We start from the raw sequence: 27,337 nt of genomic DNA, 5'->3' as shown, positions 1-27,337 counted from the left end.
CGGCCCCAGCCCCTCCAGAGAATGCCCAACAAAGGCATGAAAGGCAACAGAGGGCGGTAAGCAGCAAGCTGACATGACCTCTGTTGTGCATCCTGGGGTTACACCTAGATGTAGTGGCACAGCATGGAGGGCTAAGCAGTTTAAGAATCACTGAGAGGGCACTGGGTGGGGGGGGGGGGGGGGGGGGGTTGGCACCATTGATAGCTTGGGAAAATTAGGGTCACCATTATACACCATTAAAACACGTTACATGTGAAGCCCATGACCCTGAGGCACGGTGGTCCTAAATCACCCGAGAGTGATGTTACACAGACCCTGGGAAGTTGGAACAGGGTGATTGGTGGGGGGCGGGGGGGGGGGGGGGGGAGATGGGTGAGTGGGTGGGTTGGTGGGCGAATGGTTTGGGCCATGTGGGGCAGGGGGGAGCGGTGGATCGGGCTGGGGAATGGATGGGGGTAGGGCCCAGTGCATGGGAAGGGGGCTGAGATCACGGACGAAACCACATTCTACGGGCGAGGATGAGGGCTTCCTTGGTCCTCTGGGCATGCCTGACCTTCGCCACCATCTGACCTCCATTCTCCGTCTGCTCCCATGGATCCTCCAAGGTCTCTCTTCCTCCAGCCCCTCCTGGTCCAGCTGCTCTGTCCTGGGAGTGTCCCTTTAAGAAATGTTTTTGCCTTATCACATGGCTTCAGTGATTTCATTGTGTGGGTGGAGCTGGGCTGTAGCTCAAGGAGTTGGTTTTGCTTTTGTTTTGGGTTTCGAGCTGGTTTGTGGTTGTTGGTGTAAACCTTCTGCTTTGGTAACATACTGGGCTCATTTGAATTATTGCCTGCTTTTGAGTTTCCACGAATGCTGAGACAGTGAACTTTGGATTAAGAGTGACTCTAACAGATGAATCCTCCAAAGACAATGGGCCAGTGATGACCAGTGCTCCATGGACTGCAGGAGCTTTTATTCTAAGCTGTCAAAACTACGAGAGGTCCTGGGCTCAAATCCAGGACTGGCAACATAGGACCCGATGACTGGCAACTCATAGCCTTATGACCTTATGTAATCAAACGTGCAACATATTGATTGGGCGAATGTGTAATTGGATTACTGTGTAAAGAATTAATAACTATATATGGAATGAACTGCGATACTAAGAGAATTTATTGGCTGTATGTAAATGAGAATGTGAACTAATTAGAACATAGAACATAGAACATTACAGCGCAGTACGGGCCCTTCGGCCCTCGATGTTGCGCAGACCTGTGAAACCATCTGAAGCCTATCTGACCTACACTATTCCATTTTCATCCATATGTATATCCAGTGACCACTTAAATGCCCTTAAAGTTGACGAGTCTACTACTGTTGCAGGCAGGGCGTTCCACACCCCTACTACTCTCTGAGTAAAGAAACTGCCTCTGACATCTGTCCTATATCTATCACCCCTCAATTTAAAGCTATGTCCCCTCGTGTTTGTCATCACCATCCGAGGAAAGAGACTCTCACTGTCCACCCTATCTAACCCTCTGACTATCTTTATGTCTCTATTAAGTCACCTCTCAGCCTTCTCCTCTCTAACGAAAACAACCTCAAGTCCCTGAGCCTTTCCTCGTAAGACCTTCCCTCCATACCAGGCAACATCGTAGTAAATCTCCTCTGAACCCTTTCCAAAGCATCCACATCCTTCCTATAATGTGGTGACCAGAACTGCACGCAGTACTCCAGGAGCGGCCGCACCAGAGTTATGTACAGCTGCAGCATGACCTTGTGGCTCCGAAACTCAATCCCCCTACTGATAAAGGCTAGCCCACCATATGCCTTCTTAACAGCTCTATTAACCTGGGTGGCACCTTTCAGGGATTTAAGTACCTGGATGCATTTGAAAGAGTATATTAACCCAATTTTAGCCATAGCTAAGGGAGAAAGTACGCTGGCAAGATCATGGGGTCCAGGACCTTTCTCACAGAGCTGTGCAACAATAAATTCCTTCTTTTGCTCACGTTAAGGTCTATTTGCAAATATTTTCACACAACAGTGACTCTGAGTTTTTACTTTCATTTTCACATTTGGCTGCTGGAGACTCCAACAGAGAAGCATTCTGGCCTGTCTCTCTATTTCTATTTTAAAGAGGTATTCCAAGGAAGAAACTCAATTATTATAGTTACCTACAGTTTTGGCAAAAATGGGTTTTTGGTTTCTGCGATCTTGTTATTGTTTTGGAACAGTTAAGGGGGGATTTATTAAGGGTTATATGTAGATTACTGTAGCTGCGTAGGGTCTTTCTGTTTGTAGTTGATAATAATTCTTACTGTGTGTGTTTATACAAATGTTAACTGAATTCGTAAAATAAAGCTTGTTTTGTGATTAAAAACATCTGAAACCTCTGTTGAATAACACTTGAAAGGCAGACCCTTGTGCTCATTGTAACCAAAATCAATCAACAGTTGTAGGCCAGGTGAACTCTATAATATACTTTGGAGTTTTCTAAACCCTGGCCCATAGAACCTCCTCCTCCTCATACAAGGCCCCATGTTCCTCCATCTCCAGTATCTTGTCACACTGCTGACCCAGGTTGTGGAGGATACAGCAGACCACCACAAAGCAGGCGGCCCTCCCGGGACTGTACATTCACGCCACACATGTGTCAAGCAATAACCATCTCCTACAAGTGAGGATCTAATTATCGCCCCTTGACATTCAATGGCATTGCCATTATTGAATTCCCCACAATCAACAACCTGGGGGTTCCCATTGATCAGAAACTGAACTGGACTAGCCACATTAACACTGTGGCTCCCAGGGCAGGTCAAAGGCTAGGATTCTTATGGTGAGTAACTCACCTCCTGACCCCCGGCTACACCCCGCTCTGATTCCGGTGGGCTCCCTCCGGTAGATCGGGCCCTATATTCTATGAATGAGGCATTAAATAGTATATACAGCAAATAAAGATCCCATAGATTTACTAGACAACCCACATATGATGCACCATGGATCACTGGTTTTCCTGCTGCACCCTGGTCAAAGGATCACTGGTTTTCCTGCTGCACCCTGGTCACAGGATCACTGTGTTTTCCTGCTGCACCCTGGTCACAGGATCACTGGGCTTTCCTGCTGCACCCTGGTCACAGGATCAATGGGTTTTCCTGCTGCACCCTGGTCACATGATCACTGGGCTTTCCTGCTGCACCCTGGTCACAGGATCACTGGGTTTCCTGCTGCACCCTGGTCACAGGATCACTGGGCTTTCCTGCTGCACCCTGGTCACAGGATCACTGGGTTTCCTGCTGCACCCTGGTCACAGGATCACTGGGTTGCTTGCTGCACCCTGGTCACAGGATCACTGGTTTTCCTGCTGCACCCTGGTCACAGGATCACTGGGTTTCCTGCTGCACCCTGGTCACAGGATCACTGGGTTTCCTGCTGCACCCTGGTCACAGGGTCTTCCTGCTGCACCCTGGTCACAGGATCATTGGGCTTTCCTGCTGCACCCTGGTCACAGGATCACTGGGTTTCCTGCTGCACCCTGGTCACAGGATCATAGGGTTTTCCTGCTGCACCCTGGTCACAGGATCACTGGGTTTCCTGCTGCACCCTGGTCATAGGGTTTTCCTGCTGCACCCTGGTCACAGGATCACTGGGTTTCCTGCTGCACCCTGGTCACAGGATCACTGGGGTTTCCTGCTGCACCCTCGTCACAGGATCACTGGGTTTACCTGCTGCACCCTGGTCACAGGATCACTGTGTTTTCCTGCTGCACCCTGGTCAAGGGATCACTGTGTTTTCCTGCTGCACCCTGGTCACAGGATCACTGGGTTTCCTGCTGCACCCTGGTCACAGGATCACTGGGCTTTCCTGCTGCACCCTGTTCACAGGGTTTTCCTGCCGCACCCTGGTCACAGGATCACTGTGTTTTCCTGCTGCACCCTGGTCACAGGGTTTTCCTGCTGCACCCTGTTCACAGGATCACAGGGTTTTCCTGCTGCACCCTGGTCACAGGATCACTGGGATTTCCTGCTGCACCCTGGTCACAGGATCAATGGGTTTCCTGCTGCACCCTTGTCACAGGATCACAAGATTTTTGTGCCCTCCTCGGATGGAGTAACATCTTGTCTGTTGATAAATTAACTTTCCACTGCAGGGAGCGGCCACCTTTAGAAGAAGCTCCCGCCGGTCCACGATATTGCAGTCTTTTTCGGGGGTTCTCCACAAAGGTTTTGGGGGAGAAAATATTAAAATAAACCTCTCCAGGGTCGGCCCTGCCTCCCTCGCCTTGTGACAGCATCAAAGCTCCGTTTCACAGAGCTGGGGGGATGAAAAGGCGGGAGGGGAGAGACTGGTCCCGGTGGGTTCGGCAGGGCGACTGCACGTGGAGGAGGAGAGGGGATCGCAACCTGTTTCTCCAAAGAGCATCCTGAAAGCTGAAGGCCTCAAAAGAGCACGGAGAGGAAGAGAGAATTTTTTTTTTTTGCCTTTTCTCTCTCCTGCAAACTTGAAGGAAGCAGCGGGGGCAGAGCCAAGTGGAGGCCAAGACAGCAGGCCCGAAGCCAGGGTGCGATGTTGGTGAGATGTCCCACATCGGATGGCCCCCGCCTAGAACGTGGTAAAAAGACTGAGCCCAGTCCCAGGGAAATTCTGGAGGTATACAAAAAAAAGAAGAGAAAGAAGTTTTAAAGCAATTTGAGATTGAAGAAGGATGTAAGAGTGAGGAAAAGGAAAAATAATAAGCCGTTAAATGATGCGAAAAACAGCAGGCTCGCCATTGAATGAGAATACGGGCAAAAGTGCTGACAAGATAGCGGAGGCCGGATCACTAGGTGGGGCCGCACTACTTACAGCGGAGAAGATGGCTGAGGTGATGGCGGTGGAGCTGGAAAAGCAGCTTGCGAGACATATGGAGGCTTTGAGGAAGGAGATGGCGGTCACATTCAAGTCATTGGTGGAGGAGGCAAACGCCCTGGTGAGAGTAGCTGTGGCAAAGACATCGGCCGCGGTGAGAGAGCTGGGCGGGAAGATGAAGGAAGTGGAGGAGTCCGCGCTGCAGCACATTGACCAGCTCACCTCGATGGGGGGACGAGCTGCAGAGGGCAGTGGAGGCAAACAGAGGGCTCTGAGCAAAGCTTGAGGACTTGGAAAACCGCTCGAGGAGGCACAATCTAAGAATTGTGGGCTTGCCCGAAGGGATAGAGGGTCCAAGGCCAACAGAGTAATTCTCTAAGAAGTTGGCGGAGCTGATGGGGAGGGGGAGAAACCCCTCTCGATACGAACTGGACTGAGCTCATCGGTCATTAAGACCGAAGCCCAAAGTGAATGAGCCGGCAAGAGCAGTAATTATCTGCTTCCATAAGTACCATGAAGGAGAAGGTGTTAAGCTGGGCGAAGCAGAAGCGTGAGGTGCAGTGGGATGGTGCTGGAGTTCGGATCTACCAGAACTTGACGGTTGAGTTGGCAAAAAGACGAGCGGCGTTCGGGCGAGTGAAGGCGGCACTGTACGAGAAGGGGGTGCGATTTGCTATGGTATACCCGGCAAAGCTGAGGGTGCCAAAGACTTTCATTTCGTGACAGCGGAGCTGGCAGAGACGTTCGTGAGGGCAGAAGGCTTGGGACAGAAGTGAGGAGCAGAGCTGGAAGAGAGACTGTGGACTGTCATTGGCAAGCTGGAAAATGTACAAATGTTATAACTTTTTTTTACGGACGTGTATTGTAATTTACTTCTCTTCATATTGTTACAGAGTTCAAGTTATTGGTTGGGTTGACTGGAATTCTGTATTGCGACAGTTATTTCTTAGTTTATTGAATTGTATTGGTTGTATTGTTGTTTTTGCTTTTTCTTTCACTGGGACTGGGTGGGAGGGGACGGTATAGCGTGGGCTGGGGGAGCCACCCGCGCTAGCCAACGAAAGTCGGCTAGTGAACGGAGGTGAGGTGAGAGCAGGGATGTGGACATTGGAGCTTGATTGGCAGGTTTCGAAGGGCCTACGAGGCGAGCGAGGGGGAGGGGTGGGACTGATGCTGGGAGATGTTTCTTCAATGTAGGTGGGATTTTTGGAAGGGGGGAAGGGGTTTGATGTTACTAATGGATAGGAGCGGGTCAAGCTCATGGGCAGGACCCGGTGGTATGATGATGGTGGATAAGAAGGGTGGGGGGGGTGAGAGAACCCCAGTTAGGATAGTCAGGTGGAACGTGAGGGGGTTAGGAGGTCCGGTCAAGTGGTCAAGGGTGCGTGCGCATCTTAAAAGTTTGAAAGCCGATGTGGCAATGCTGCAGGAGACTCACTTGAGGGTGAAGGACCAGGTGAGACTTAAAAAGGGCTGGGTTAGCCAAATGTTTCACTCTGGATTTGATGGAAGGGTTCGAGCGGTAGTGGTAATGGTCAGCAAAAGTGTACGCTTCCAGATGGAGAAGATGGTGGCAGATCAGGGGGGTAGATATGTGATTGTAACAGGGGTGCTGGAGGTTGAGGTTAGTGGCGCTGTTAAGTGTATACAGTTCCAATCGGGACAATGTGGGATTCGCAAAGAAGGTGTTTGGGGCCATCCCCGACTTAGACACACAAACTGATAGTGGGGGGGGGGGGGGGGGGGGGGGGGACTGGAACTTGGTGCGAGCCAAGGTTGGACAGGTCATGGTCGCGCTTGCTGGTCCCATGGGGGGAGGGGGGGGGGGGACTGGAACTTGGTGCAGGAGCCAAGGTTGGACAGGTCACGGCCGCACTAGCTGGTCCCATGGGGGGAGGGGGGGGGGAAGCATTGGCTGGGCTAATGGTGGAAATGGGAGGGGTGGACCCTTGGAGGTTTCTGCACCCGAGGGAGCGGGAGTACTCGTTTTTCTCAGCAGTCCACAAGGTATACTCGCAGATCAACTTTTTCGTTGTGGGGAAGGCTTTGCTGGCTGGGGTGAAGGGGTCGGAATACTCGGCAATTGCAGTGTCAGGTCATGCTCCACATTGGGTGGATATGGTACTGGAGAAGGGGGTAGCGCAGAGGCCGGGGTGGAAATTAGATGTGGGACTTTTGGGGACCAAGTGTTCTGTGACAAAATTGAAAAGGTAATTGAGGAATATGTAGGTTTCAACTGTACGGATGAGGTGTCGAAGGCAGTTGTCTGGGAGGCTCTGAAGACAGTGGTGAGGGGGGAGGTGACTTTGTTTAAGGCGAGGGTGGACAAGAAGGAGAGGTTGGAGCGGCAGAGTGTAATAGTTGGAGATAGATAGGAGTTATGTAGAGGATGGGGGCCCAGCAAAGCTGGAAAAGAGGAAGGAACTACCGGCGAGCTTTGACCGACTATCTACCAGGAAGGCGGAGCGCCAACTGAGGCGAGCAATGGGTGCAGTTTATGAACATGGAGATTAGGCATCTGTTAGCAGGTTATCTCCGGAGGGAAGCAGTGGCAAGAGAGATTGTACAGGTGAGGGATAGGGCAGGGAAGCTACTAGATAAGAGGCCGAGTGTCCGCACAAAAACATCAGCTAGAGATAGATAGATAGAACAGTACAGCACAGAACAGCGCTTCGGTACTCGATGTTGTGCCGAGCAATGATCACCCTACTCAAACCCACCCTATACCTGTAACCCAACAAACCCCCCCCTTAACCTTACTTTTTAGGACACTACGGGCAATTTAGCATGGCCAATCCAACTAACCCGCACATCGTTGGACTGTGGGAGGAAACCGTAGCACCCGGAGGAAACCCACGCACACATGGGGAGGACGTGCAGACTCCACACAGACAGTGACCCAGCCGGGAATCAAACCTGGGACCCTGAAGCTGTGAAGCATTTATGCTAACCACCATGCTACCATGCTGCCCGAGATATTTTTCTCTCCACCGTGGGACTAAGCAGGGATGTCCTATGTCCTCCCTGCTGTTTGCATTCACGATTGAGCCGTTTGCCATCGCAGTAAGAAGTTCGGGAGTATGGAAAATAATAGTGCGTGGGGGTGGTGGGGGGGAGGCTGTTATACCTGTCGGAACCAAGTGTGTCGATATGGGGAATATTGGAGCTGCTTCGAGTGTTTGGGTCTTTCTCGGGGTACAAACTAAATCTAGACAAGAGTATATATCGGCCAGGGGTCGGAACAGGGGTGGGGGCGACTGCCAATCCGTAGGGCAGTGACTCACTTTAGGTACCTGGGGAGCAGGTTGCCCCGGAGTGGGGGGGAGCTCCGCAGGTCCAACATTTCTAGTTTGGTGGGTAGAGTGAAAGTTGATCTGACAAAGTGGGATGGTGTCTCTCTGTCACTGGCGGTCGGGTACAGGCGGTTAAAATGAACGTGTTGCCACAATTTCTGTTTATTTTTCAATGCCTGCCGATTTTCCTGCCAAAGGCTTTTTTCAGAGAGATTGAGGGAATGTTTACCTCATTCATATGGGGAGGGAAGGTGGCCAGAGTGAGGAAGGTGCTGCTATAGAGGGGAAGGCAGGGGGTTTGGGTCTTCCGAACCTGATATATTATTACTTGGCAGCGAATGTGGGGAAGGTGCGGAGTTGGGTCAGAGGGGTTGATTCCCAGTGGGTCAGAATGGAGTATATTTGTGCAGAGGTCAGCATTGAAAGCACGAGCAACAGCGCCGCTCCCGATAGCTCCGGGGAAATACTCAGGGAGTCTGGAAATAATAGCTTAATTGAGAATCTGGAGGCAATTTCGCCAACACCGGGTTGGGGGCAGGGTCAAGGGAAATGCTGATTTGGGGAAACCACAGATTTGCGCCAGGGAGGTGGGATGGAAAATTTTAGAAATGGGAGGAGAAGGGGATTAAGACACTAATAGATTTGATTCTTAGCGGTCGGTTTGTAAGGATTGAAGGAGCTGTAAGCAAAGTATGGGCGAGAGCAGGGGGAATTGTTTGGATACATGCAGGTTCGTGATTTTGCCAGAAAGGAGATACACAACTTCCCGGTGGAGCCGGCCTCCACATTGCTGGTGGAGGTGCTGACAACAGGGGGACTGGAGACGGGGTACTGTCAGCGGTTTACGGAGCTATTTTGGAAGAGAAGGCACCACTGCAGGGGATCAAAGCAAAGAGTTGGGAGAGGTTATAGAGGAGGGGTTCTGGTGTGAGGTGCTTGGGAAAGCGAATGCCTCCACCTCGTGTGTGAGGTTAGGGCTGATACAGCTGAAGATGGTAGACAGAGCCCACCTCACGAGGGTAAGGATGAGCCAATTCTTCAAAGGAGTCGAAGATGTGTGTGAATGTTGCGGGGGGTGGGGGAGGGAACCAATCGCGTTCATATGTTTTGGTCCTGTCCAAAGCTAGAGGATTACTGAAAGGAGGTTTTTAGGGTAATTTCTAAAGTGGTGCACGTGAAACTGGACCCGGTGCCCCGGGAGGCCATATTCGGGGTGTCGGACCGGCCAGGGTTGGAAACGGGTGCGGAGGCAGATGTTGTAGCCTTTGCCTCTTTGATCGCCTGAAGATGGATCCTGTTGGGATGGAGAGGAGCCTCCCCACCCTGTGCCCTGGCGTGGCGGTGGGATTTGTTGGAATTCTTGTTTCTTGAGAAGGTTAAGTTTGAACTGAAGGGAAGGACGGAGGGGTTCTACAATTCATGGGCACTATTCATTATACACTTTCAAGAACCGGATAACATCGAACATTAGTTGGGGGGATGGGTGGGAGGGTTGGGGGGAGGGGGGCAATGGGTGTTAATGGCGACTATGGGGGATTCCTGATTCCTTTTTGTCAGTTGTTTATGTGAACATGCGGGCTAATGTTTGGGGGTTTGGTTGTCGGATGGGATTGTTGTTATTGATATGGGAATTGACATATTTGTTATTAATTATTGTTTATTGTTGGTGTAGTGTAAATTTGGGAGAAAATGCAAAAAAGGAGGAGAATAAAGAAATATTTTAAATGAAAAAAAAAACAAAAAAAACTTTCCACTGCAATACTCACAGAGTGGGACCTTGGTGCTGTGGGGTGGGCGGGGGGCTAGATAATGTCATTGGAAGATGCACCATGGATGTGTGGCAAAGACTGATGATGATGACAGTCAACTGCAGTAGGAGATTGAGTGGCTAGCAGAATGGACAGAGAAGAGGCAGATGGAAGTTAATACAGAGAAATGTGAGATGCATTTTTACACAATTAATAGGAGAAGCTATTCAGACATAATGGCCGGTTTCTTCGTCCCGCCACACCAGAATACTCAGCGATCATAATCTCCAACCACGCTCCACATTTTATGGATGTGTGGTTGGAGACGGCCCTCCTAACCGACAATGCTTTTTGTGAAAAAATATCACAGGCCATAGCATGCAGGGAAGAGAAGGTTGCTAAGCAACAGCTAGTCGACTCCTTAGGTAGACCGGTGATACTCCAAGGCCCTGACCTTAAAGCACCTGGCAGCGAGAAAAAAACTACAGATAGACAATGATCTGTTCTCCACGAGGAAAACAGTGCACCAACACTGCCAGGCACGGGGGACCCTGTACATAGAACATAGAACATAGAACAGTACAGCACAGAACAGGCCCTTCGGCCCTCAATGTTGTGCCGAGCCATGATCACCCTACTCAAACCCACGTATCCACCCTATACCCGTAACCCAACAACCCCCCCCCAACCTTATTTTATTAGGACACTACGGGCAATTTAGCATGGTCAATCCACCTAACCCGCACATCTTTGGACTGTGGGAGGAAACCGGAGCACCCGGAGGAAACCCACGCACACAGGGGGAGGACGTGCAGACTCCACACAGACAGTGACCCAGCCGGGAATCGAACCTGGGACCCTGGAGCTGTGAAGCATTTATGCTAACCACCATGCTACCCTGCTGCCCTTGCTGTCCGTACGAACACGGAGACAAGGTTAGCTGTCTGCTGGCTCACCAGCTGAGAAAGCAGGCAGCCACAAGGGAAATAGCACAGATTAGGGACAGCCGAGGCAAATTAGTAGTGGAACCGGACAAGGTTAACAATGCCTTTGAGACCTTCTACCAGGTGCTGGACACCTCGGAGCCCCAAGAAGGGGACTTGGGGATGAAGCAGTTCCTTGATGAACTGGACATGCCTTTTGTGGATGAAGGCAGGAAACGACAGGGGCCTGGAAGCACTGCCAGAACTGGGACAGGTCATGGAGAGTATTAGCTCCATGCAGGCGGGGAAGACGCTGGGACCAGGCGGTTTCCCGGCAGACTTCCACAAAAGATTTGCGACAGCACTGGCCCCCCTGCAGGACATGTTCACAGACTTGCTGGCTGGGGGCACACTGTTGACTACGCTAGCACAAGCCTCAATCTCTCTGATACCTAAAAATGACAAATACCCAACAGAATGTGGTTCCTGCAGACCCATCTCGCTACTAAATGCAGATGTAAAACTGCTGGCCAAGATCGGAGCCAAAAGGCTGAAGGATTACGTACCAGAGGTGGTTGCAGAAGACTAGACGGGCTTTGTCAAGGGTAGACAGCTAACTACGAACCTGAGGTGATCATCTCGCTGGATGCTGAAAAGGCGTTCGACAAAGTCGAATGGAAGTACCTCACAGAGTTATTGGAGTGGTTCAGGCTTGGAATAGGGTTCACCTCCTGGGTAAAGCTCCTATACAACGCTTCCATGGCGAGTGCAAGGACCGGCACCACCAGCTCCCAGTACATCTAGCTGCACAGAGACACAAGGCCGGGATGCCCGTTATCCCCACTGCTGTTTGCCCTTGCAATTGAACCAATAGCAATCACACTAAGGACAGCAACGAATTGGAAAGATATCAGGAGAGCACAGTCACTTGCTCTCCACGGATGACCTGCTTCTCTATGCCACGGACTCGCAAAACAGCATGGAAGGAATCATGACACATGAAATCATGAAAGAGTTTGGAGCCTTCTCGGGTTACAAACCTAACCTGGGCAAAAGCGAGATCTTCCCGGTGAACTCGCAAGGGGGAGGGGCAGAGCTGGAGGGGCTGCCGTTCAAACAGGCCCGGCAGTAATTTCGATACCTGGGAATCCAAACCGCTCACAACTGGACAGGGATCCACAGTGAAACCTGACCAGCCTGACCAGTTAAAAAGGACCTGCAGAGATGGAACACACTCCCACTCTCCCTGGTGTGGAGGGTGCAAATTATCAAAATAAACTTACTGGCCAGGTTCCTGTTCCTGCTTAGATCCATCCCAGTCTACATCCTCAAGGACTTTTTCAACTCACTGGATGAACTGATTATGGTGTTTGTATGGGGGTGGGGTGGATGGGGACAAGAATACAAGGATCCCAAAGAGAGTACTGCAGAGATCGAGATCCATGGGGGGACGACTCTCCCAAACCTCCAATATTACCATTGGGCAGTGACCGCAGAGAGAGTAAAGGAATGGATAAAGGAGCCAGATGCTGAGTTGGTGCTCATGGAGGATGGCTCCTGTATAGGAACCTCCCTCTGGGCCCTCGCCACGGCAGCACTCCCATCCCCACCTAAGAAATATTCACCGAGCCCACTGGTGGTAGCAACACTCCAGTCGTGGAACCAACTGTGACAGCATTTCGGGCTAACTGAGATGTCCGATAAAGCCCCCATGTTATAATAATCTCTATTGTCACAGGTAGGCTTACCTTAAACTGCAATGACGTTACTGTGAAAATCCCCTCGTTGCCACATTCCAGCACTTGTTGGGGTACACGGAGGGAGAATTCAGAATGTCCAAGTGACCTAACAGCACGTCTTTTGGGACTAGTAGGAGGAAACTGGAGAACCCTGAGGAAACCCAGGCAGACACGGGGACAACATGCAGACTCCCCACAGACAGTGACCCAAGCCGGGAATTGAACCTGGGACCCTGGCGCTGTGAAGCCATAGTGTTGACCACTGTGCTACCACGCCAGCCCACTGTGCTACCGTGCATCTCTGCAACAACCCGAGGGTCAAGCTGTTGACCATAGATGCCTCCATCAACAGGTAGAGACAGGACGAGGGGGGTCAGTGACTGTTAGGGATTTTTGCACCAACAGGTTAACAACGCTCAAAGAGCTGACAGAAAAATTCCAGCTGACGGGGGGGGGGGGGGGGGGGGGGGGGGGGGGGGCAAGGGGGTGGGGGGAGGGGGGAGGGAGGGGGTTGTGTGAAGAACGTAGGTACTTACAACTCAAAAATTCCTTACGAAAAGAAACAAGAAAGCACCCATGACCACCACGACAGTCACTGCTAGAGGACCTGCTGAACGTGGACATCTTGGGGAAAGGGAACTGTGGTGACATGTACGTCCGACTGCTAAGAGGGGCCAACACCCAACTGGTTGAGACAAGGAAGAAGTGGGAGGAGGACATGGGGTGTGAAATAGGGTGGGGACTCTGGAGCGCAGGACTGCACAGGGTTAACTCCACCTCCACATGTGCAAGGCTGAGCCTAATGCAGCTAAACTTAACTAGAACCTGAATGAGCAGGTTCTCCCCGGAGATGGAGGACAGATGCGAACGGTGCCAATGAGGCCCGACCAACCATACCCACATATTCTGGTCTTGTCCCAGACTTTCTGGGTACTGGACAGCTTCTTTGAGGCAATGTCCAAAGTGGTGGGGATGAGGGTTGGGCCATACCCAAAATGGGCAGTCTTTGGTTGATCAGAACAGCCAGATCTCTTCATGGGGAGGAGGGCCGACACCCTTGCCTTTGCCTCCCAAATCGCATGCCGGAGAACTCTGCTCCACTGGCAGTCAGCAGCACTATCCAAAGCTGCAGACTGGCTGTCCGACCTGTCGGAATTTCTCCAAATGGATCAAATTAAATTCGTCATCCGAGGGTCGGAAGAAAGCTCCCACGAAACATGGGAGACATTCACTCGGTTCTTCCAAGGCCTGTTTGCAGCCAACAACTCGGAATCCAAAGATCAGGAGGATGTAGCCACAACACAGTAAGGAAGGGAGGGAAGGGGAACAAGGAACTCAACCAAGCCCAACAAAGGAACCAGAAGACATGGTGGGGGTGGGGGAGGGGGTAGGGCAATAACAACCTGAACCAACAGTGGCAAGGATGCTGGACTGAAACCCTAATATTTTAGTGTATTTTTAAGACTGCAGAAAGAATGATTTGCTCCATTCACGTTCAAGATATCCCACAAACACAGGGATGTGGAGCAGGAGCTGAGGGTCTGGGGAGGTTTAAGGTTACGGGAAAACTGGTTCGAGAGCTGTGAGTTGATTCAGGAGATAGGGAAAGGATACTGAGGAAGGGTTAGAGGTTCAGCAGGTGGAAAAGGGTTACGGGTTCAGAGCAATAATTTCAGAGGCTGATGAAGTGGTTCGGGGGCTGAGAATGTAGCTCCAGAGGTGGAGCAAGGAGTTCAGTTGGTGGGGAAAGTTTCAGTTGGTGGGGAGTTTTTCAGTAGGTGGGGTAGAGTTAATGTATTTGTGGAATTGGGTGAGGAGATGTTTTGGGAAGGGGTTGAGGCATTTGGGGGTTGGGGAGGTTTCTGACAGATATTTTGCAAACAAGGAGAAAGGTTTTGTGTGTTACAGAGGAGTTAACAGAGTTCCAAGATGGTTAGAAGGTACAGAGAGGAGGAGAATCGAGGGAAGGGAAGAGTTTCAGGGGGTGGGGAAGAGGATCATGGCAAGGGGAAGATTTCAGTGGATAGGGAAGGGGTGAGTCAGAAGGTTGTGGGTTTAAATCTCACTCGAGACTTGAAAGCTGAGGCTGACACTCCCATGCAGGATTGAGGGAGTGCTGCACTGACAGATGAGATAAACCAAGGCTCTGGCCACCCTCTCAAGTGTATGCAAAAGATTCCATGATGCTACATTGTACAAGAGCAGGGGGGTTATCCCTGATATCCTGGTGAATATGGATCCTGCAACCAACATCACAAAACCAGATTACCTCGTCCTTATCACACTGTTGTCTGTGGGATCTTGCTGTGTGATCTTTGTCTGCCAAATTTAAAAAATGCTTTTATTGATTTTCACATGTTATGGTATATAATTCCATTGGCATTGGCAAAATCAAAATTTGCATATTTATATAGTTCCTCCTGGGGTGGGTGGCGGATGAGGGGTGGAGGGCGGTGGGATGAGACCCCCGAACAGAGTGAGACGGGTATACATGCATACACCATTCAAACTGCAACTTTCTGGCTGTTGACTGTTGACCTGTGCACAGTCTGGTGGTCCCTCTCTGTTGGGTGTGTTTGAGGCTTTGTGCCTCATGTGTTCTCCATCTCCTCTGCTCGCTTCTCCAGGCTTTTGTTGCCTTTCACCTCTTTTCAGACCTTGGATGTGCTACTGCTTGGCATTGCTAGTTCTAATGTTGTTGGAAGAAGGTGAGTGGATGTTATTTTCTGATTGTGGCAGACTATTGTCAGTTAAAAATGCCTAAATCCAAATTCTCAGGAGAGCCACCTTTCGTGTATCTGCTCAGCACATCCCTCACCTATCCGGCGTCCACATCTTTCACATTACAAGCTCTTATGTAGCTGTAAAGTTTTTGAAGATTGATGTGGAAATTCTAGTCATTTTTTCTCAAGGAAACGTTTAGCTTTCTTAGCTAAACAGCTGGTTCATGATGCAGTGCAAGACTATTTACGAAGGCCCTGTCTCCTCAACCTTGTCCCTCGCCTGAGGTGTGGTGATTATCCTGTTAAATCGCCACCAGTCAGCTCTCCTCTACCCCCCCCCCCCCCCCCCCCCCCCCCCAAAAAAAGGAGAAAGTAGCCTATGGTCACCTGGGACTATGATAACTTTCCATTTTACATCGATGGGCTGAGGGACATGCATTAACTTCCAACTGCCACCCCAGGGTAAACCAGCACTCAGGGGTCAGCCTGGGTTTCTGGACTTGGTTCCATGTCCAACTCCTTCAAAAAATACAAAACTAAAATACTGTGGTTGCTGGAAATATGAAATATAAAAGAGGAAATAATGGAGTACTCAGCGTGCCAGTTATCATTTGGGGAGAGAGGGAAACAAGGTTAACATTGAAGGTGTCTGATTTATTACAGCCAGCCTGTAATAAAACACTTCCAGGCGGTGTCGCATGACGACAGTTGTTCCCACAGTCCCCTGCGCCCCAGACACCGCTCTTTCATTGTTCCCAGGCACTGCGAGTGCGCATGCTCCCCAGGAGGCATTCAGCCTCTGAGAGCTGCACTGTTGCTGCACCTGCACTTGGCCCCACCCACCTGTCTGGAGCTTCAACCAGAGCGCATGCTCCGCGTGACAGGCGACTGCCACAATCGGGCGGGGACTACTGCGCCTGCGTACTGTGGACCTTTTCATGAAGATAGAATAGACCGTATTCACAAGCGCCATGTGTCAGTGCAGCACCACCCGCCATTATTCTGCATTTATTTGACACGGAATGCGGCCAATCTTCGCTTTGCAGGTCTGGCTACTTAGTTTATACCCTTTCCTCAAAGACTAAACTTTTAATTTTCGGTTGTTGATGCGATGCAATGTTCAATGTGGGAGTACTGCCTGTGTCAATTTCTGTCTGAATCACACTCCTGTGAGCCTCCATGGAGTATTTTACTACATTAAGGTACTATGTAAGTGACAGAAACTGGTAGCTGAAGTGAGCTCAGATAGAGATCAGCCGCCATGATTTACCTGAATGGCATAACAGTCTGGAGGGCATCCGACACATATATTGAGCACAAGTTGAGCACAAGTTCATAAAATAGAGGAGCAGAATTAGGCTATTCGGTCCATCGAGTCTTCTCCACTATTCTATCATGGCTGATATGTTCCTCATCTGCTACCTTCAATGTTACAGACCAAGAGCTGCAATTCAAAATCAGCCAGAGCATCTCCTCCCTAGAACATATGAGCGGGAGTCGGCAATTTAGCCTCCCAAGCCTAACACCCTTAATGTTGACAAAGGGTCATCTGGATTCGAAGCGTAAGCACTTTTTCTCTCCTTACAGATGCTGCCAGACCTGCTGAGATTTTCCAGCATTTTCTCTTTTGGCTTCAGGTTCCAGCATCTGCAGTAATTTGCTTTAACCCTCAATGTGATCATGGTTTATCCCACCCTGGCCTCAACTCCACCATCCTGCCCGTTCTCCATAACCCTTCTTTAACCATTACCAATTAAACATCTGTCCAACTCCTTAAATTTACTCACTGTCCCTGCATCCACACACTCTGGGGTAGCGAATTCCACAGATTCACAAACCTTTGGGAGAAGTTGTTTTTCCTCAAATCTGTTTAAAATTTGCAACCTCTTATTCGAAGATCATGACCACTCGTTTTAGAATTCCCCACAAGAGGGAGCATCAGTTCCAGGTCTACTTTATCCATACCTTTTAGCATCTTGCATACCTCAATTAGAACTCCCCTCATTCTTCTATACTCTAGAGATTACAGGCCTAAACTGTACTATTCTCCTCGTGTGACAAACCCCTCATTTGTGGAATCAATCCAGTGAACTTCCTCTGAAGTGCCTCCAAAGCCACTACATCTTTGCTCAAATAAGGGGACCAACACTCCAAGTGTGGTCTTATCAATGCCTTGCATTGTTGCAACACTTCCTTACCTTTATACTTAATTTCTTTTGCTACAAATGGCAACATTCCATTTGCTTTCCTTATTATCTGCTGCACCTGCATGCTCATTTTTTGTGACTCATGCACAAGGACACCCAGATCTCTCTGCATCAGAGCACTCCGAAGTCTCTCCCCATTTAGATAATAAGTTGTCTTTCCATTTTTGCGACCAAAATGCATGAACTCACTCCTGTTAAACTCCATGTTAAACTCCCTCTGCCACATTTTGGCCCACTCTCCTATCTATCTATATCCAATTGGAATCTTCTTATTTCCACATTGCAACTACTGTCCCACCTATTTTTATGCCATCTGCAAATTTGGCTACAGAACCTTCTATCCTTGTATCCAAGTCATTAATATTGATTGTAAATAGCTCGGGCCTAAGGACCAAAACCTGTAGAACCCCACTAGTTACATCTTGCCATCCAGAAATAGATCCATTTATCCTGACTCTCTGTCTCTTGTCCATCAGCCAGTCTTCTTTTCAAGATAATAAATTACCCCTAATCCCATGTGATCTCACCTTGTGAACCAACCTGTGTGGCCCTTATCAAAGGCCTTCCAGAAGTCCAGATATACTGCATCTGCAGGATCCCCATTATCCACTTTGCTTATTACATCTTTGAAGAACTCAACAAATTAGTCAAACATGATTTGCCCATTATAAACCCAATGCTGACTCTGATGGATAGCGCTTTGGCTTCCAAATATCCTGATATTGCGTCCTTGATAATTTATTCCAACAATTTTCCAACAACAGATGTTAAACCAACTGGTCTGTAATTTCCCACATTCTATCTCCCTCCCTTTTTCAATTAAGGGCGTTACGTTAGCAATTTTTTGATCCACTGGAACCTTTCCCGTGTCCACTGAATTTTAGAATACCATAACCAAAATATCTCAGGATTAAGCTCAGGATTATTCCCTGTGCCATGTGCCAGTGAGGCTAGAAATAGGAAAATGCAGCGAAACAAGTGGCTAAACTAGTGGCGTAGGAGGGAGGATTTCAGATTTTTGGACCATTGGGATCTCTTACAGGGCAGGTGGGTCCTGTACAAGAAGGATGGGTTGCATCTAAACTGGAGGAGCACCGATGAGGTCGGGATCCCGGAGGATCTGTGCAGATTGCTCTGGTCCAAAGTGGAGGAGCAGGAAAACAGGTCCAGATGACAGAATGCAGATTGTTTGGTTTTCCGGAGGGAATGAGCGCTACAAATTATGTCACGAGGATGTTTGCTAGGTTGGTGGAGAAGAAGGTGTTGGTCAAGGCCCGGAGGTGGACCGGGCCCATAGGTCCTTGAGGTAGAAGCCGAGAGTGGGGGAGGCACTGGATGCACAGGTTTTTGGATAAGGAGAAGATCCTGAGGTGGGCCAGGGCAAAGCAATTTGGGAATAGGACTGCAATCGAATCCGGATCTACCAAGACATTGGCTCGGTGCTGGATAAAAGGAGAGGGTTTCAACAAGGCCAAAGTGGTTGTACAGACGACAGATTTGCTTCATGGTGCTGTACCGGCCAAACTCTGGGTAACGCAGGACGGTTGGGAATTTTACTTTGATACACCGGATCAGGCAAGTGACTTTATCAGGGATTCTAATCCAGGGGAGAGCTGAGGAGTGGTATGGGATGGATGGAGAAGTTACATCCGTGAAAGTTAGGATTTGCTGTTGTCAGGGGGAGATTTCTAGAAGTTGTAAGTTTATAAGGGGGAGGAGGGTGATCACTCCTCTCTCTCACTTTTGTTTTTTAGGAGGATGCTTTTGTGAACTTTGGTGTTTTTTTCATGTAAGGGGAATGTTCCATGGGGCCCTTTGGGTTGGGTTGACAGTATTGATGTTTTTTTAGGAAGGCTGAGGACCTGTCGCACAGGCCAATGTGGGGTTGCTGGAAAGAGGGGTGGGGGTATGTGTAAGGGGGCCTTCGTGCAGGGGTGGCATACAACCAAGTGAACCGGAATGTGGTGGGGAAGGAGGCCATGACGGTTAGCCAGTTTGGGGGAATGGAGTGGGGGGGGGGAGAGAGTGGGAAAAGCGATGTGGCAGGTATGGAGGATGAGCATGGTCATTTGCAGGGTGGGGGCCATCTTGGATGGGCCCGGTTCAGAGTGCGTTTGGGTGAGACAGAGCCGAAGAGGGATGATAGCAGATGATAAAGGGGGATGGAGGTCAGAATTGTGATATGGACTGTCCACAGGATAAACAAACCGGTCAAGAGGTCCCGGGTTTTGCACACCTGAAGAGTCTGAGAGCAGAGGTGATTTTCTTGCAGGAGACGCATCTCCCGGTGAAGGATCAAGTTCGGCTGACGAAGGGATGGGTGGGACAAATATTTCACTTGGGTATTTGACTCAAAGTTGAGGGGGAGGGGGGGCGGTGGCCATTTTGTTGAGCAAGAAAATAGGATTTGTGGGGGCCAGGGAGGTGCAAGACGTAGGGGGAGGTTTGTGGTAGTGAATGGGATATTAGAGGAGACAGCAGTAGTGTTAGCCAATGTGTATGCACCTAATTGGGATGATGCTGGGTTTGGAAATAGGTTAATGGGGCAGATTCCGATCTTTAATTCACAGCAGCTGATTCTGGGAGGGAATTTTAACTATTGTAAAACTGAACATGGATAGGGCGGACCCCAAGTCAATGTGAATGTCGAGAAAGGCGAAAGAACTGGGAGGGTTTAAGGAAAGGATGGGGATGGTGGGTCCGGGGAGGTTCAGGAACCCGGGAGGAAGAGAGTAATTCATCTCACCTGTGTTTAGGATCTACTCTCGGATAGATTTTTTTGTGTCAGTCATGTGGAGCTGATGGGAAAGGTAGGGTGAAATATGCGGGAATTGTGATCTCGGATCACTCGCTGCACTGGTTGAATGTGAGGCTTAATTCAGGACAGGTACAAAGTCTGGGGTCGGGATTCTGGACTTCTGGCGGACAAGGAATTTTGTGAGAAGGTGAGAGTGGCGATTAGGAATCATGTGGAGTTTAATCAGAATGGGGAGGTGTCGGCGGCCACGTTTTGGGAAGCTTTGAACGGTGGAAAGGAAGAAGTTTCAGGGGCACTTTGATCAGTTGACGAAGGGCAAGGCGGTGGGTCAGCTGCAGAGGGTGAGGGGGTGCAGTATGAGTATGGGGAGATGGTGAGTCGTATGTTGGTCCACCACTTGCAGAGTCAAGCAGTGTCTCGGGATATTCTACAGGTAAGGGAAGGGGGAGCTGGTGACGGAGCCGGTAAAGATAAATGAGGTTGACAGAGGTACGATGAGAAGTTGTATAAGGTAGAGCCGGGTGGATTTCTGGTGGCATTTGCGAGCGGGTCGGCCACATCGAGAGGAGCTCCTGCCAGTGGCCACTATTTACAATGCTTTGGGGGGTTTCCCCGATTCTTTGCTCCCCCCCCCCTCCCGATTATTGTCGGCCTTTGGGGCCAGTTCGAAAACCGGCAAGCAACCCCCCCCGCGGGTATCAGGCGGCTGGTGCTGAGGCATCGGGCCCAGTACGCGAGGAGGTCGGAGCAGCGGGAGCGGAGCCAAACAGAGGTCGAGGCAGCAGGCCCGAAGCCAGGGTGCGATGTAGGTGAGATGTCCCACATCGGGTGGCTCCCGCCTGGAATGTGGTAAGAAGACTGAAGTCCGGTCCCAGGGAAATTCTGGAGGAATACAAAAAAGAAGAGAAATAAGTTTTAAAGAAACTTGGTGAAAGTTTTTTTTTTCATTATTTGAAGGAAGAAATTTTTTGTTTTTCTATAAAAAAAAGTTTGAAGAAGGAAAGGATGAAAAAAAAAGAAAAAATAATAAGTCGTTAAAGGATGCAAAAAGCAGCGTTGAGGGAGGAAACTCGGGCTCACCGTTGAATGAGAGGACCAGCAAAAGCGCTGACAAGATAGCGGATGCTGGACCGCAGGGTGGGGCCGCACTACTTACAGCAGAAAAGATGGCCGAGGTGATGGCGGTGGAGCTGGAAAAGCAGTTTGGAAGACATATGGAGGCTTTGAGGAAGGAGATGGCGGTCACATTCAAGTCATTGGTCTAGGAGGCAAACGCCCTAGTGAGGGGAGCTGTGGCAAAGACATCGGCCGAGGTGAGAGAGCTGGGCAAGAAGATTAAGGAAGTGCAGGAGGCAGCGTCACAGCACAGCAAACATTTTACCTCGATGGTGGATGATCTCCGGAGGGTGGTGGAGGTCAACAAAGGACTCGAAGCAAAGCTCGAGGACTTGGAGGCGGCACAATCTGAGAATTGTGGGCTAGCCCGAAGGGACAGAGGGCCCAAGGCGAAGAGAGTACTTCGCTAAGAAGTTGGCGGAGTTGATGGGTGAGGGTGACAACCCCTCCCTGTCCAAGCTGGACCGAACTCATCGGTCATTAAGGCCGAAGCCCTAAGTGAATGAGCCGCTAAGCGCAGTAATTATCTGCTTCCATAAGTTCTGCATGAAGGAGAAGGTGTTAAGCTGGGCGAAGCAGAAGCGCAAGGTGCAGTGGATTGATTCTGGAGTTCGGATCTGCCAGGACTTGACTGTGGGGTTGGCAAAAAGACGAGCGGCGTTTGGGCGAGTGAAGGCGACACTGTACAAAAAGGGGGTGCGATTTAGTATGGTATATCCTGCGAAGCTGAGGGTGACGTATGATGCCAAAGATTTTTATTTCGAGACAGCGGAGGCGGCTGAGGCATTTGTGCGGGCAGAAGGCTTGGGACAGACATGAGGAGCAGAGCTGGAAGACAGACTGTGGACTGTGATTGGGGAGCTGGAAAATGTACAAATGCTATCACTTTCTTTATACTGACGTGTATTGTAATTTACTTCTCTTCACATTGTTGCAGAGTTCAAGTTATTGGTTTGGTTGATTGGAGCCTGGTTAGCAGGTTTCGAAGGGCCTACGAGGCAAGCAAGGTGGGTGGGGTGGGGGGGGGGGGGGGGGATTGATGCTGGGAGATATTTTTTCGAGAGGAAATGGGAGGGGGGAAGGGGTTTGATGCTAATAATGGATAGGGGCGGGTCAGGCTCATGGGGCAGGGCCCGGTGGTATGATGATGGTGGATAAGAAGGGTGGGGAGGAGTGAGAGACCCCCAGTTAGGATAGTCTCGTGGAATGTGAAGGGGTTATGTCGCCGTCTCAGATGGCCACCTGCAAAGGACCATGGGAATTATGGGCAACCCAGGACTCAGACAGGCTCAGAGCTTGTGTGTGTATCTGCAACACAGATAGCCAGACGCAATCAAAACCCCCGCCCGTTTGTATTCTAATGGCCCATTACCCCAGAACAAATGAACTGTACTCAGGTAACCGATACAGATACAGACTAATCGGCGCCACTCCCTTTACTCAGGGAGCCCAAACAGCCAAGGTCAATTACCGCTAAGGACATGCCCAGCCATCAAGGCACCCGCCTCTTTATTGGCCAAAATCGAAGGCAGTGATCAAAGACTGTTGAATTATAAGGTCCAAGTTAAGGACCGCCCCAAAGAGCGTGAAATCCCAGGGGGATAAGAAGAGACATGGCCATGTGCTCGCTCTCTATTGGATCCGGATATGCCAACCCAAATGCAGCATAACGACCAGACAGACAAGTTCAAGACCAACTATCGCTACCAGACGGATGAGCCCAGCAGAAACAGAGCCACTTCTTCCACCCAGCCACGCCAGATCCGGACAAAGCCCTTGTCCATCTGCATAGAGCCAGTTGCCCTGAAATTAAGTATAGGTTATTGTAGTTGTTAGGTGTAGCTTAACTTGTAGTGTTTTGTGTTACATGTCGAAGTAATCCTTGTGTGTAAATAAACCATCTTTGAACTTGAACTGACTAACTGGTTCTGTGGTCCTTTGATCGATATCCGGTAAAGCCTTGTGGTGGTATCATTTGATACCTGGCGATTCTAAAGAGCATCATTATTAATTGGCAATATTACTCCGGTGCCGATTGGCAAGAATAGGAGGTTTGGCCAAGAGGTCAAGGGTGCGTGCGCATCTTAAAAGTTTGAAAGCTAATGTAGCAATGAGCTGCAGGAGACTCACTTGAGGGTGAAAGACCAGGTGAGACTTTAAAAGGGCTGGGTTAGTCTGGTTTTCACTCTGGATTTGATGGAAGGGCTCGAGGGGTAGCGGTAATGGTCAGCAAAAGAGTACCCTTCCAGATGGAGAATGTGGTGGCAGATCAGGGGGGTAGATATGTGATTGTGACAGGGGTGCTGGAGGGGAGGTTAGTGGCGCTGTTAAGTGTATACGGTCCCAATTGGAACGATGTGGGATTCGCAAAGAAGGTGTTTGGGGCCATCCCCAACTTGGACACACAAAGACTGATAGTGGGGGGGGCGGGGGGACTGGAACTTGGTGCAGGAGCCAAGGTTGGACAGGTCATGGTCACGCTCGCTGGTCCCAATGGGGGAGGGGGGGAGGGGCGGCAAAGGCTTTGTTTGGGCTAATGGTGGAAATGGAAGGGGTGGACCCTTGGAGGTTTCAGCACCCAAGGGAATGGAAGTACTAATTTTTCTCAGCAGTCCATAAGGTTTACTCGCGGATCGAATTTTTCGTGCTGGGGAAGGCTTTGATGGCTGGGGTTAAGGGGTCGGAATACTCGGCAATTGCAGTGTCAGATCATGCTCCGCATTGGGTGGATTTGGTACTGGAGAAGGGGGTAGCGCAGAGGCCGGGGTGGAAATTAGATGTGGGACTTTTGGGGGAACCAAGGGTTCTGTGACAAAATTGAAACGGTAATTGAGTAATATGTAGGTTTCAACTGTACGGATGAGGTGTTGATGGCAGTTGTCTGGGAGGCTCTAAAAGGCAGTGGTGAGGGGTGAGGTAATTTTGTTTAAGTTCATGGTGGACAAAGAGGAGAGGTTGGAGCGGCAGAGGGTAACAGATGAGATGTTGGAGGTAGATAGGAGTTATGCAGAAGATGGGGACCCAGCGAAGCTGGAAATGAGGAAGGAACTACAGGCGAGCTTTGACTGACTATCAGGAAGGCGGTGCGCCAACTGAGACAAGCAAGGGGTGGAGTTTACAAACATGGAGATAAGGCCTGTTAGCAGGTCAGCTCCGGAGGGAGGCAGCGGGAAGAGAAATTGTTCACGTGAGGGATAGGGCAGGGAAGTTGGTGGTGGCTCCAGATCTGATTAAGAAGATTTTTGAGGAATTTTCTGAGAGGTTGTACAGGACAGAGCCACCTGGGAGAGACCGGGAGATGCAGGAATTTCTAGATGGGTTGGAGTACCCGAGTTTAGGGGAAAGGGACAGGGCTACATTAGAAGGAGTGATAGTGGAGCACGAGATAAAGGGTGCGATTGGGAGGATACAGTCAGGGAAGGTGGCAGGGCCGGATGGGTTTCCGGTGGAATATTATAAAAAATTCAAAGATAAACTGGCACCCCTGATGGGGATGTTTGAAGAGGCGATAGGGAGGGGGGTGTTGCCAGGAACTTTGGGGCAGGCATTGATTTCCCTGTTGCTAAAAAAAGATAAGGATCCGATGGAGTGTGGGTCGTATAGGCCCATATCATTTCTGAATGTGGCTGCAAAAGTATTGGCGAAGGTACTGGAGGAGTGCCTCCCGAAGGTGATAGGTAAAGATCAGACGTGAGAGGGAGGCAGCTCTTTTCAAATGTTAGAAGGGTATTGAACGTCGTTATGGCACCGGCAAAGGGGAAGGAAGCAGAGGTGATTATGGGATTGGAACCTGAGAAGGCGTCTGACCGGGTAGAATGGGGGTACTTCATGGCAGTTCGAGAGCGGTTTGGAATTGGACCAAGATTTGTGAACTGGGCAAAGCTACTAGAAAAGGAGCCGACGGCGAGTGTCCGCACAAACAACATCAGCTCGAGATAATTTTCTCTCCACCATCGGACTAGACAGGGACCTCCTATGTCCCCTCTGCTGTTTGCACTCACGATTGAGCCGTTGCCCATCGCATTAAGAAGTTCAGGGATATGGAAAGGAATAGTGCGGGGGGGAGGGGGGGGGCGACTGAGTACAGGGTGTCCTTATATGCTGATGACTTGCTGTGATACGTGTCGGAACCAAGTGTGTCGATAGGGGGAATATTGGAGCTGCTTCGAGTGTTTGCGTCTTTCCCGAGGTACAAAATAAATCAAGACAAGAGTGAGTATGTATCGGCCAGGGGTGGGGGGGCTGCCATTCCGTAGGGCAGGGACTCACATTAGGTAACTGGGGAGCAGGTTGCCCGGGAATGGCGGGGAAGGGGGCTCCGCAAGTCCAACATTTCTAGTTTGGTGGGGGGAGTGAAAGTTGATCTGGCAAGGTGGGATGGTCTTCCTCTGTCACTGGCGGTCAGGTACAGGCAGTTAAATAGAACGTGTTGCCACAATTTCTGTTTATTTTTCAATGCCTGCTGATTTTCCTGCCAAAGTCTTTTTTCAGAGAGATTGAGGGAAGGATTACTTTGTTCATATGGAAAGGTGGCAAGAGTTAGAAAGGTGTTGCTACAGAGGGGAAGGCAGGCAGGGGATTTGGGTCTTCCGGACCTGATGTATTACTACTGTGCGGCAAATATGGAGAAGGTGCGGAGCTGGATCAGAAGGATTGATTCCCAGTGGGTCAGAATGGAGGAGAGTTTGTGCAATGGGTCGGGATTGAAAGCACTAGCAACAGCGCTGCTCCCGATAGCCGCAGGGAAATACTCAGGGAGTCTGGTAATAATAACTTCATTGAGAACTTAGAGGCAGTTTTGCCAACACTTCGGGTTGGGGGCAGGGTCAAGGGAAATGCCGATTCGGGGGAGCCATGGATTTGAGCCAGGGAGGTGGGGTGGAAATTTTTCTTAGGGGTCGGTTTGCATGATTGAAGGAGCTGGAAGCAAAGTATGGGCTGGAGCAGGGGGAAATGTTTAGATACATGCAGGTTCGAGATTTTGCCAGAAAGGAGATACAGAACTTCCCGGTGGAGCCGGCCTCCACATTGCTGGAAGAGGTGCTGACGACAGGGGGACTGGAGAAGGGGGTAGTGTCAGCGGTTTACGGAGCTATTTTGGAAGAGGAGAAGGCACCACTGGAAGGGATCAAAGCAAAGTGGGAGGAAGAGTTGGGAGAAGATATGGAGGAGGGGTTCTGGTGTGCGGTCCCCCGGAGAGTGAATGCCTCCACCTCGTGCGCGAAGTTGGGGCTGATACAGCTGAAGGTGGTAGACAGAGCACACCTCACGAGGGCAAGGATGAGCCCATTCTTTGAAGGAGTAGAGGATGTGTGAACATTGCCGGGGGGGGGGGGGGGGGGGGGCTAACCACATGTTTTGGTCCTGTCCAAAGCTAGAGGATTACTGGAAGGAGGTATTTAGGATAATTCCTAAAGTGGTGCATGTGAAACTGGACCCGGGCCCTGGAAGGCCATATTCGGGGTGTCGGACCAGCCAGGGTTGGAAACGGGGGCGGAGGCAGATGCTGTAGCCTTCACTTTGTTGATCGCCCGAAGGCGGATCCTGATAGGTTGGAGAGCAACCTCTCCACCCTGTGCCCTGGCATGGTGGGGGGACCTGCTGGAATTCTTGACTCTGGAGAAGGTTAAGTTTGAACTGAGGGGAAGGACAGAGGATTTTTACAATTCATGGGCATTATTCATTATGCACTTTCAAGAACTGGATAACATCGAACATAACTCGGGGCATGTGGCTGGGAGGCTTGGTGGGAGGAGGCCTGTATGTGTTAATGGCGACTATGGGTGATCCCTAATTCCTCTTTGCCATTTGTTTGTGTGAACATGCGGGCTAATGTTTGGGGTTTGGTGGGGGGATGGGATCATTGTTACTGATATGGGAATTGCCATATTTGGTACTTATTATTGTTTATTGTTGGTGAGTGAAAATTTGGGAGAAAATGTGAAAAAGAAGAAAAAAAATATTTAAAAAAGAAAACAAAAGGCTGAGCTGGGTGGAGAA

The sequence above is a fragment of the Scyliorhinus canicula genome, chromosome 13 (assembly GCF_902713615.1).
Source record: "Scyliorhinus canicula chromosome 13, sScyCan1.1, whole genome shotgun sequence".
Taxonomy (NCBI): Eukaryota; Metazoa; Chordata; class Chondrichthyes; order Carcharhiniformes; family Scyliorhinidae; genus Scyliorhinus; species Scyliorhinus canicula.
This window is presented reverse-complemented; position numbering follows the sequence as displayed.